This window comes from Rhinoderma darwinii, chromosome 4, assembly GCF_050947455.1.
Source record: "Rhinoderma darwinii isolate aRhiDar2 chromosome 4, aRhiDar2.hap1, whole genome shotgun sequence".
NCBI lineage: Eukaryota > Metazoa > Chordata > Amphibia > Anura > Rhinodermatidae > Rhinoderma > Rhinoderma darwinii.
In genome coordinates this window covers 406,569,814-406,579,276 of record NC_134690.1, presented here as the reverse complement: position 1 = coordinate 406,579,276, position 9,463 = coordinate 406,569,814, and positions in this window count along the sequence as shown.

The window sequence follows — 9,463 nt, the reverse complement described above, 5'->3', positions numbered from 1 at the left end:
TCAGTAACAGTATGGGGGTATTGTTCAGTTACTATGTGGTTATGGTGTGGAGTTATTATTCAGTAACAATATGGGGGTATTATTCAGAAACAGTATGGGGGTATTATTCAGTCACTATGTGGTTATGTTGTGGCAGTATTATTCAGTAACAGTATGGGGGTATTATTCAGTCACTATGTGGTTATGATGTGGTGGTATTATTCAGTATCAGTATGGGGGTATTATTCAGTCACTATGTGGTTATGATGTGGTGGTATTATTCAGTATCAGTATGGGGGTATTATTCAGTCACTATGTGGTTATGGTGTGGGGGTATTATTCAGTAACAGTATGGGGGTATTATTCAGTCCCTATGTGGTTATGATGTGGCGGTATTATTCAGTAACAGTATGGGGGTATTATTCAGTCACTATGTGGTTATGGTGTGGTGATATTATTCAGAAACAGTATGGGGGTATTATTCAGTCTCTACGTGGTTATGGTGTGGTGGTATTATTCAGTAACAGTATGGGGGTATTATTCAGTCACTATGTGGTTATGGTGTGGCGGTATTATTCAGTAATAATACGGAGGTATTATTCAGTCACTATGTGGTTATGGTGTGGCGGTATTATTCAGTAACAGTATGGGGGTATTATTCAGTCACTATGTGGTTATGGTGTGACGGTATTATTCAGTAACAGTATGGGGGTATTATTCAGTCACTATGTGGTTATGGTGTGGTGGTATTATTCAGAAACAGTATGGGGGTACTATTAAGTCACTATGTGGTTATGGTGTGGTGGTATTATTCAGTAACAGTATGGGGGTATTATTCAGTCACTATGTGGTTATGGTGTGGCGGTATTAATCAGTATCAGTATGGGGGTATTATTCAGTCACTATGTGGTTATGGTGTGGGGGTATTATTCAGTAACAGTATGGTGGTATTATTCAGTCACTATGTGGTTAGGGTGTGGTGGTATTATTCAGTAACAGTATGATGGTATTATTCAGTCACTATGTGGTTATGGTGTGGTGGTATTATTCAGTAACAATATGGGGGTATTATTCAGTCACTATGTGGTTATGGTGTGGGGGTATTATTCAGTAACAGTATGGGGGTATTCAGTAACAGTATGGGGATATTACTCAGTCACTTTGTGGTTATGATGTGGTGGTATTATTCAGTAACAGTATGGGGGTATTATTCAGTCACTATGTGGTTATGGTGTGGGGGTATTATTCAGTAACAGTATGGGGTATTATTCAGTCACTATGTGGTTATGATGTGGCGGTATTATTCAGTAACAGTATGGGGGTATTATTCAGTCACTATGTGGTTACGGTGTGGTGGTATTATTCAGTAACAGTATGGGGGTATTATTCAGTCACTATGTGGTTATGGTGTGGTGGTATTATTCAGTAACAGTATGGGGGTATTATTCAGTCACTATGTGGTTATGATGTGGCGGTATTATTCAGTAACAGTATGGAGGAATTATTCAGTCACTATGTGGTTATGGTGTGGAGGTATTATTCAGTAACAGTATGGGGGTATTATTCAGTCACTATGTGGTTATGGTGTGGTGGTATTATTCAGTAACAGTATGGAGGAATTATTCAGTCACTATGTGGTTATGGTGTGGAGGTATTAATTAGTATCAGTATAGGGGTATTATTCAGTACCAGTATGGGTGTATTATTCAGCCACTATGTGGTTATGGTGTGGCGGTATTATTCAGTAACATTATGGTGGTATTATTGAGTCACTTTGTGGTTATGGAGTGGAGGTATTATTCAGTAACAGTATGGGGGTATTATTCAGTCACTATCTGGTTATGGTGTGGTGGTATTATCAGTAATAGTATGGGGGTATTATTCAGTCACTATGTGGTTATGGTGTGGTGGTATTATTCAGTAACAGTATGGAGGTATTATTCAGTCACTATGTGGTTATGGTGTGGTGGTATTATTCAGTAACAGTATGGGGGTATTATTCAGTCACTATATGGTTATGATGTGGCGGTATTATTCAGTAACAGTATGGTGGTATTATTCAGTCACTATATGGTTATGGTGTGGTGGTATTATTCAGTAACAGTATGGAGGTATTATTCAGTCACTATGTGGTTATGGTGTGGCGGTATTATTCAGTAACAGTATGGGTGTATTATTCAGTCACTATGTGGTTATCGTGTGGCGGTATTATTCAGTAACAGTATGGGGGTATTATTCAGTCACTATGTGGTTATGGGGTGGCGGTATTATTCAGTAACAGTATGGGGGTATTCAGTCACTATGTGGTTATGGCGTGGTGGTATTATTCAGTAACAGTATGGGGGTATTGTTCAGTTACTATGTGGTTATGGTGTGGAGGTATTATTTAGTAAAAATATGGGGGTATTATTCAGAAACAGTATGGGGGTATTATTCAGTAACAGTATGGGGGTATTATTCAGTCACTATGTGGTTATGGTGTGGTAGTATTATTCAGTAACAGTATGGGGGTATTATTCAGTCACTATGTGGTTATGGTGTGGCGGTATTATTCAGTAACAGTATGGGGGTATTATTCAGTAACAGTATGGGGGTATTATTCAGTCACTATGTGGTTATGGTGTGGTGGTATTATTCAGTAACAGTATGGGGGTATTATTCAGTCACTATGTGGTTATGGTGTGGCGGTATTATTCAGTATCAGTATGGGGGTATTATTCAGTCACGATGTGGTTATGGTGTGGCGGTATTATTCAGTCACTATGTGGTTATGGTGTGGGGGTATTATTCAGTAACAGTATGGGAGTATTATTCAGTCACTGTAGTTATGGTGTGGGGGTATTATTCAGTAACAGTATGGGGTATTATTCAGTCACTATGTGGTTATGGTGTGGAGGTATTATTCAGTAACAGTATGGGGGTATTATTCAGTTACTATGTGGTTATGGTGTGGTGGTATTATTCAGTAACAGTATGGGGGTATTGTTCAGTTACTATGTGGTTATAGTGTGGCAGTATTATTCAGTAACAGTATGGGGGTATTGTTCAGTTACTATGTGGTTATGGTGTGGCGGTATTATTCAGTAACAGTATGGGGGTATTGTTCAGTTACTACGTGGTTATGGTGTGGTGGTATTATTCAGTAACAGTATGGGGGTATTTTTCAGTCACTATGTGGTTATGGTGTGGTGGTATTATTCAGTAACAGTATGGGGGTATTGTTCAGTTACTATGTGGTTATGGTGTGGAGTTATTATTCAGTAACAATATGGGGGTATTATTCAGAAACAGTATGGGGGTATTATTCAGTCACTATGTGGTTATGTTGTGGCAGTATTATTCAGTAACAGTATGGGGGTATTATTCAGTCACTATGTGGTTATGATGTGGTGGTATTATTCAGTATCAGTATGGGGGTATTATTCAGTCACTATGTGGTTATGATGTGGTGGTATTATTCAGTATCAGTATGGGGGTATTATTCAGTCACTATGTGGTTATGGTGTGGGGGTATTATTCAGTAACAGTATGGGGGTATTATTCAGTCCCTATGTGGTTATGATGTGGCGGTATTATTCAGTAACAGTATGGGGGTATTATTCAGTCACTATGTGGTTATGGTGTGGTGATATTATTCAGAAACAGTATGGGGGTATTATTCAGTCTCTACGTGGTTATGGTGTGGTGGTATTATTCAGTAACAGTATGGGGGTATTATTCAGTCACTATGTGGTTATGGTGTGGCGGTATTATTCAGTAATAATACGGAGGTATTATTCAGTCACTATGTGGTTATGGTGTGGCGGTATTATTCAGTAACAGTATGGGGGTATTATTCAGTCACTATGTGGTTATGGTGTGACGGTATTATTCAGTAACAGTATGGGGGTATTATTCAGTCACTATGTGGTTATGGTGTGGTGGTATTATTCAGAAACAGTATGGGGGTACTATTAAGTCACTATGTGGTTATGGTGTGGTGGTATTATTCAGTAACAGTATGGGGGTATTATTCAGTCACTATGTGGTTATGGTGTGGCGGTATTAATCAGTATCAGTATGGGGGTATTATTCAGTCACTATGTGGTTATGGTGTGGGGGTATTATTCAGTAACAGTATGGTGGTATTATTCAGTCACTATGTGGTTATGGTGTGGCGGTATTATTCAGTATCAGTACGGGAGCGTTATTCAGTAACTATGTGGTTATGGTGTGGCGGTATTATTCAGTAACAGTATGGTGGTATTATTCAGTCACTATGTGGTTATGGTGTGGTGGTATTATTCAGTCACTGTGGTTATTGTGTGGCGGTATTATTCAGTATCAGTACGGGAGCGATATTCAGTAACTGTGGTTATGGTGTGGCGGTATTATTCAGTAATATTATGGGGGTATTATTCAGTCACTATGTGGTTATGGTGTGGAGGTATTATTCAGTAATATTATGGGGGTATTATTCAGTCACTATGTGGTTATGGTGTGGAGGTATTATTCAGTAACAGTATGGCTGTATGATACTGTCACTATGTGGTTATGATGTGGCGGTATTATTCAGTAACAGTATGGGGGTATCATTCAGTCACTATGTGGTTATGGTGTGGTGGTATTATTCAGTAACAGTATGGGGGTATTCAGTCACTTTGTGGTTATGGTGTGGCAGTATTATTCAGTAACAGTATGGGGGTATTATTCTGTGACTATGTGGTTATGGTGTGGCGGTATTATTCAGTAACAGTATGGGGGTATTATTCAGTCACTATGTGGTTATGGCGTGGTGGTATTATTCAGTAACAGTATGGGGGTATTGTTCAGTTACTATGTGGTTATTGTGTGGAGGTATTATTCAGTAACAATATGGGGGTATTATTCAGAAACAGTATGGGGGTATTATTCAGTCACTATGTGGTTATGATGTGGCGGTATTATTCAGTAACAGTATGGGGGTATTATACAGTCAGTATGTGGTTATGGTGTGGCGGTATTATTCAGTAACAGTACGGGGGTATTATTCAGTCACTATGTGGTTATGGTGTGGTGGTATTATTCAGTAACAGTATGAGGGTATTATTCAGTCACTATGTGGTTATGGTGTGGCGGTATTATTCAGTATCAGTACGGGAGCGTTATTCAGTAACTATGTGGTTATGGTGTGGCGGTATTATTCAGTAACAGTATGGTGGTATTATTCAGTCACTATGTGGTTATGGTGTGGTGGTATTATTCAGTCACTGTGGTTATGGTGTGGCGGTATTATTCAGTATCAGTACGGGAGCGATATTCAGTAACTATGTGGTTATGGTGTGGCGGTATTATTCAGTAATATTATGGGGGTATTATTCAGTCACTATGTGGTTATGGTGTGGAGGTATTATTCAGTAATATTATGGGGGTATTATTCAGTCACTATGTGGTTATGGTGTGGAGGTATTATTCAGTAACAGTATGGCTGTATGATACTGTCACTATGTGGTTATGATGTGGCGGTATTATTCAGTAACAGTATGGGGGTATCATTCAGTCACTATGTGGTTATGGTGTGGTGGTATTATTCAGTAACAGTATGGGGGTATTATTCAGTCACTATGTGGTTATGGTGTGGAGGTATTATTCAGTAACAGTATGGGGGTATTCAGTCACTTTGTGGTTATGGTGTGGCAGTATTATTCAGTAACAGTATGGGGGTATTATTCTGTGACTATGTGGTTATGGTGTGGCGGTATTATTCAGTAACAGTATGGGGGTATTATTCAGTCACTATGTGGTTATGGTGTGGTGGTATTATTCAGTAACAGTATGGGGGTATTGTTCAGTTACAATGTGGTTATGGTGTGGAGGTATTATTCAGTAACAATATGGGGGTATTATTCAGAAACAGTATGGGGGTATTATTCAGTCACTATGTGGTTATGTTGTGGCAGTATTATTCAGTAACAGTATGGGGGTATTATTCAGTCACTATGTGGTTATGATGTGGTGGTATTATTCAGTATCAGTATGGGGGTATTATTCAGTCACTATGTGGTTATGATGTGGTGGTATTATTCAGTATCAGTATGGGGGTATTATTCAGTCACTATGTGGTTATGGTGTGGTGGTAGTTTTCAGTAACAGTATGGGGGTATTATTCAGTCACTATGTGGTTATGGTGTGACGGTATTATTCAGTAACAGTATGGGTGTATTATTCAGTCACTATGTGGTTAGGGTGTGGGGGTATTATTCAGTAACAGTATGGGGATATTATTCAGTCACTATGTGGATTTGGTGTGGTGGTATTATTCAGTAACAGTATGGTGGTATTAGTCAGTCACTATGTGGTTATGGTGAGGCGGTATTATTCAGTAACAGTATGGAGTATTATTCAGTCACTATGTGGTTATGGTGTGGTGGTATTATTCAGTAACAGTATGATGGTATTATTCAGTCACTATGTGGTTATGGTGTGGCAGTATTATTCAGTAACAGTATGGTGGTATTAGTCAGTCACTATGTTGTTAGGGTGTGGTGGTATTATTCAGTAACAGTATGATGGTATTATTCAGTCACTATGTGGTTATGGTGTGGTGGTATTATTCAGTAACAATATGGGGGTATTATTCAGTCACTATGTGGTTATGGTGTGGGGGTATTATTCAGTAACAGTATGGGGGTATTCAGTAACAGTATGGGGATATTACTCAGTCACTTTGTGGTTATGATGTGGTGGTATTATTCAGTAACAGTATGGGGGTATTATTCAGTCACTATGTGGTTATGGTGTGGGGGTATTATTCAGTAACAGTATGGGGTATTATTCAGTCACTATGTGGTTATGATGTGGCGGTATTATTCAGTAACAGTATGGGGGTATTATTCAGTCACTATGTGGTTACGGTGTGGTGGTATTATTCAGTAACAGTATGGGGGTATTATTCAGTCACTATGTGGTTATGGTGTGGCGGTATTATTCAGTAACAGTATGGGGGTATTATTCAGTCACTATGTGGTTATGGTGTGGTGGTATTATTCAGTAACAGTATGGGGGTATTATTCAGTCACTATGTGGTTATGATGTGGCGGTATTATTCAGTAACAGTATGGAGGAATTATTCAGTCACTATGTGGTTATGGTGTGGAGGTATTATTCAGTAACAGTATGGAGGAATTATTCAGTCACTATGTGGTTATGGTGTGGCGGTATTATTCAGTAACAGTATGGGGGTATTATTCAGTCACTATGTGGTTATGGTGTGGAGGTATTATTCAGTAACAGTATGGGGGTATTATTCAGTCACTATGTGGTTATGGTGTGGTGGTATTAATTAGTATCAGTATAGGGGTATTATTCAGTACCAGTATGGGTGTATTATTCAGCCACTATGTGGTTATGGTGTGGCGGTATTATTCAGTAACATTATGGTGGTATTATTGAGTCACTTTGTGGTTATGGAGTGGAGGTATTATTCAGTAACAGTATGGGGGTATTATTCAGTCACTATCTGGTTATGGTGTGGTGGTATTATCAGTAATAGTATGGGGGTATTATTCAGTCACTATGTGGTTATGGTGTGGTGGTATTATTCAGTAACAGTATGGAGGTATTATTCAGTCACTATGTGGTTATGGTGTGGTGGTATTATTCAGTAACAGTATGGGGGTATTATTCAGTCACTATATGGTTATGATGTGGCGGTATTATTCAGTAACAGTATGGTGGTATTATTCAGTCACTATATGGTTATGGTGTGGTGGTATTATTCAGTAACAGTATGGAGGTATTATTCAGTCACTATGTGGTTATGGTGTGGCGGTATTATTCAGTAACAGTATGGGTGTATTATTCAGTCACTATGTGGTTATCGTGTGGCGGTATTATTCAGTAACAGTATGGGGGTATTATTCAGTCACTATGTGGTTATGGGGTGGCGGTATTATTCAGTAACAGTATGGGGGTATTCAGTCACTATGTGGTTATGGCGTGGTGGTATTATTCAGTAACAGTATGGGGGTATTGTTCAGTTACTATGTGGTTATGGTGTGGAGGTATTATTTAGTAAAAATATGGGGGTATTATTCAGAAACAGTATGGGGGTATTATTCAGTAACAGTATGGGGGTATTATTCAGTCACAATGTGGTTATGGTGTGGTAGTATTATTCAGTAACAGTATGGGGGTATTATTCAGTCACTATGTGGTTATGGTGTGGCGGTATTATTCAGTAACAGTATGGGGGTATTATTCAGTAACAGTATGGGGGTATTATTCAGTCACTATGTGGTTATGGTGTGGTGGTATTATTCAGTAACAGTATGGGGGTATTATTCAGTCACTATGTGGTTATGGTGTGGCGGTATTATTCAGTATCAGTATGGGGGTATTATTCAGTCACGATGTGGTTATGGTGTGGCGGTATTATTCAGTCACTATGTGGTTATGGTGTGGGGGTATTATTCAGTAACAGTATGGGAGTATTATTCAGTCACTGTAGTTATGGTGTGGGGGTATTATTCAGTAACAGTATGGGGTATTATTCAGTCACTATGTGGTTATGGTGTGGAGGTATTATTCAGTAACAGTATGGGGGTATTATTCAGTTACTATGTGGTTATGGTGTGGTGGTATTATTCAGTAACAGTATGGGGGTATTGTTCAGTTACTATGTGGTTATAGTGTGGCAGTATTATTCAGTAACAGTATGGGGGTATTGTTCAGTTACTATGTGGTTATGGTGTGGCGGTATTATTCAGTAACAGTATGGGGGTATTGTTCAGTTACTATGTGGTTATGGTGTGGTGGTATTATTCAGTAACAGTATGGGGGTATTTTTCAGTCACTATGTGGTTATGGTGTGGTGGTATTATTCAGTAACAGTATGGGGGTATTGTTCAGTTACTATGTGGTTATGGTGTGGAGTTATTATTCAGTAACAATATGGGGGTATTATTCAGAAACAGTATGGGGGTATTATTCAGTCACTATGTGGTTATGTTGTGGCAGTATTATTCAGTAACAGTATGGGGGTATTATTCAGTCACTATGTGGTTATGATGTGGTGGTATTATTCAGTATCAGTATGGGGGTATTATTCAGTCACTATGTGGTTATGATGTGGTGGTATTATTCAGTATCAGTATGGGGGTATTATTCAGTCACTATGTGGTTATGGTGTGGGGGTATTATTCAGTAACAGTATGGGGGTATTATTCAGTCCCTATGTGGTTATGATGTGGCGGTATTATTCAGTAACAGTATGGGGGTATTATTCAGTCACTATGTGGTTATGGTGTGGCGGTATTATTCAGTAATAATACGGGGGTATTATTCAGTCACTATGTGGTTATGGTGTGGCGGTATTATTTAGTAACAGTATGGGAGTATTATTTAGTCACTATGTGGTTATGGTGTGGCGGTATTATTCAGTAATAGTATGGGGGTATTATTTAGTCACTATGTGGTTATGGTGTGGTGGTATTATTCAGTAACAATATGGGGGTATTATTCAGTC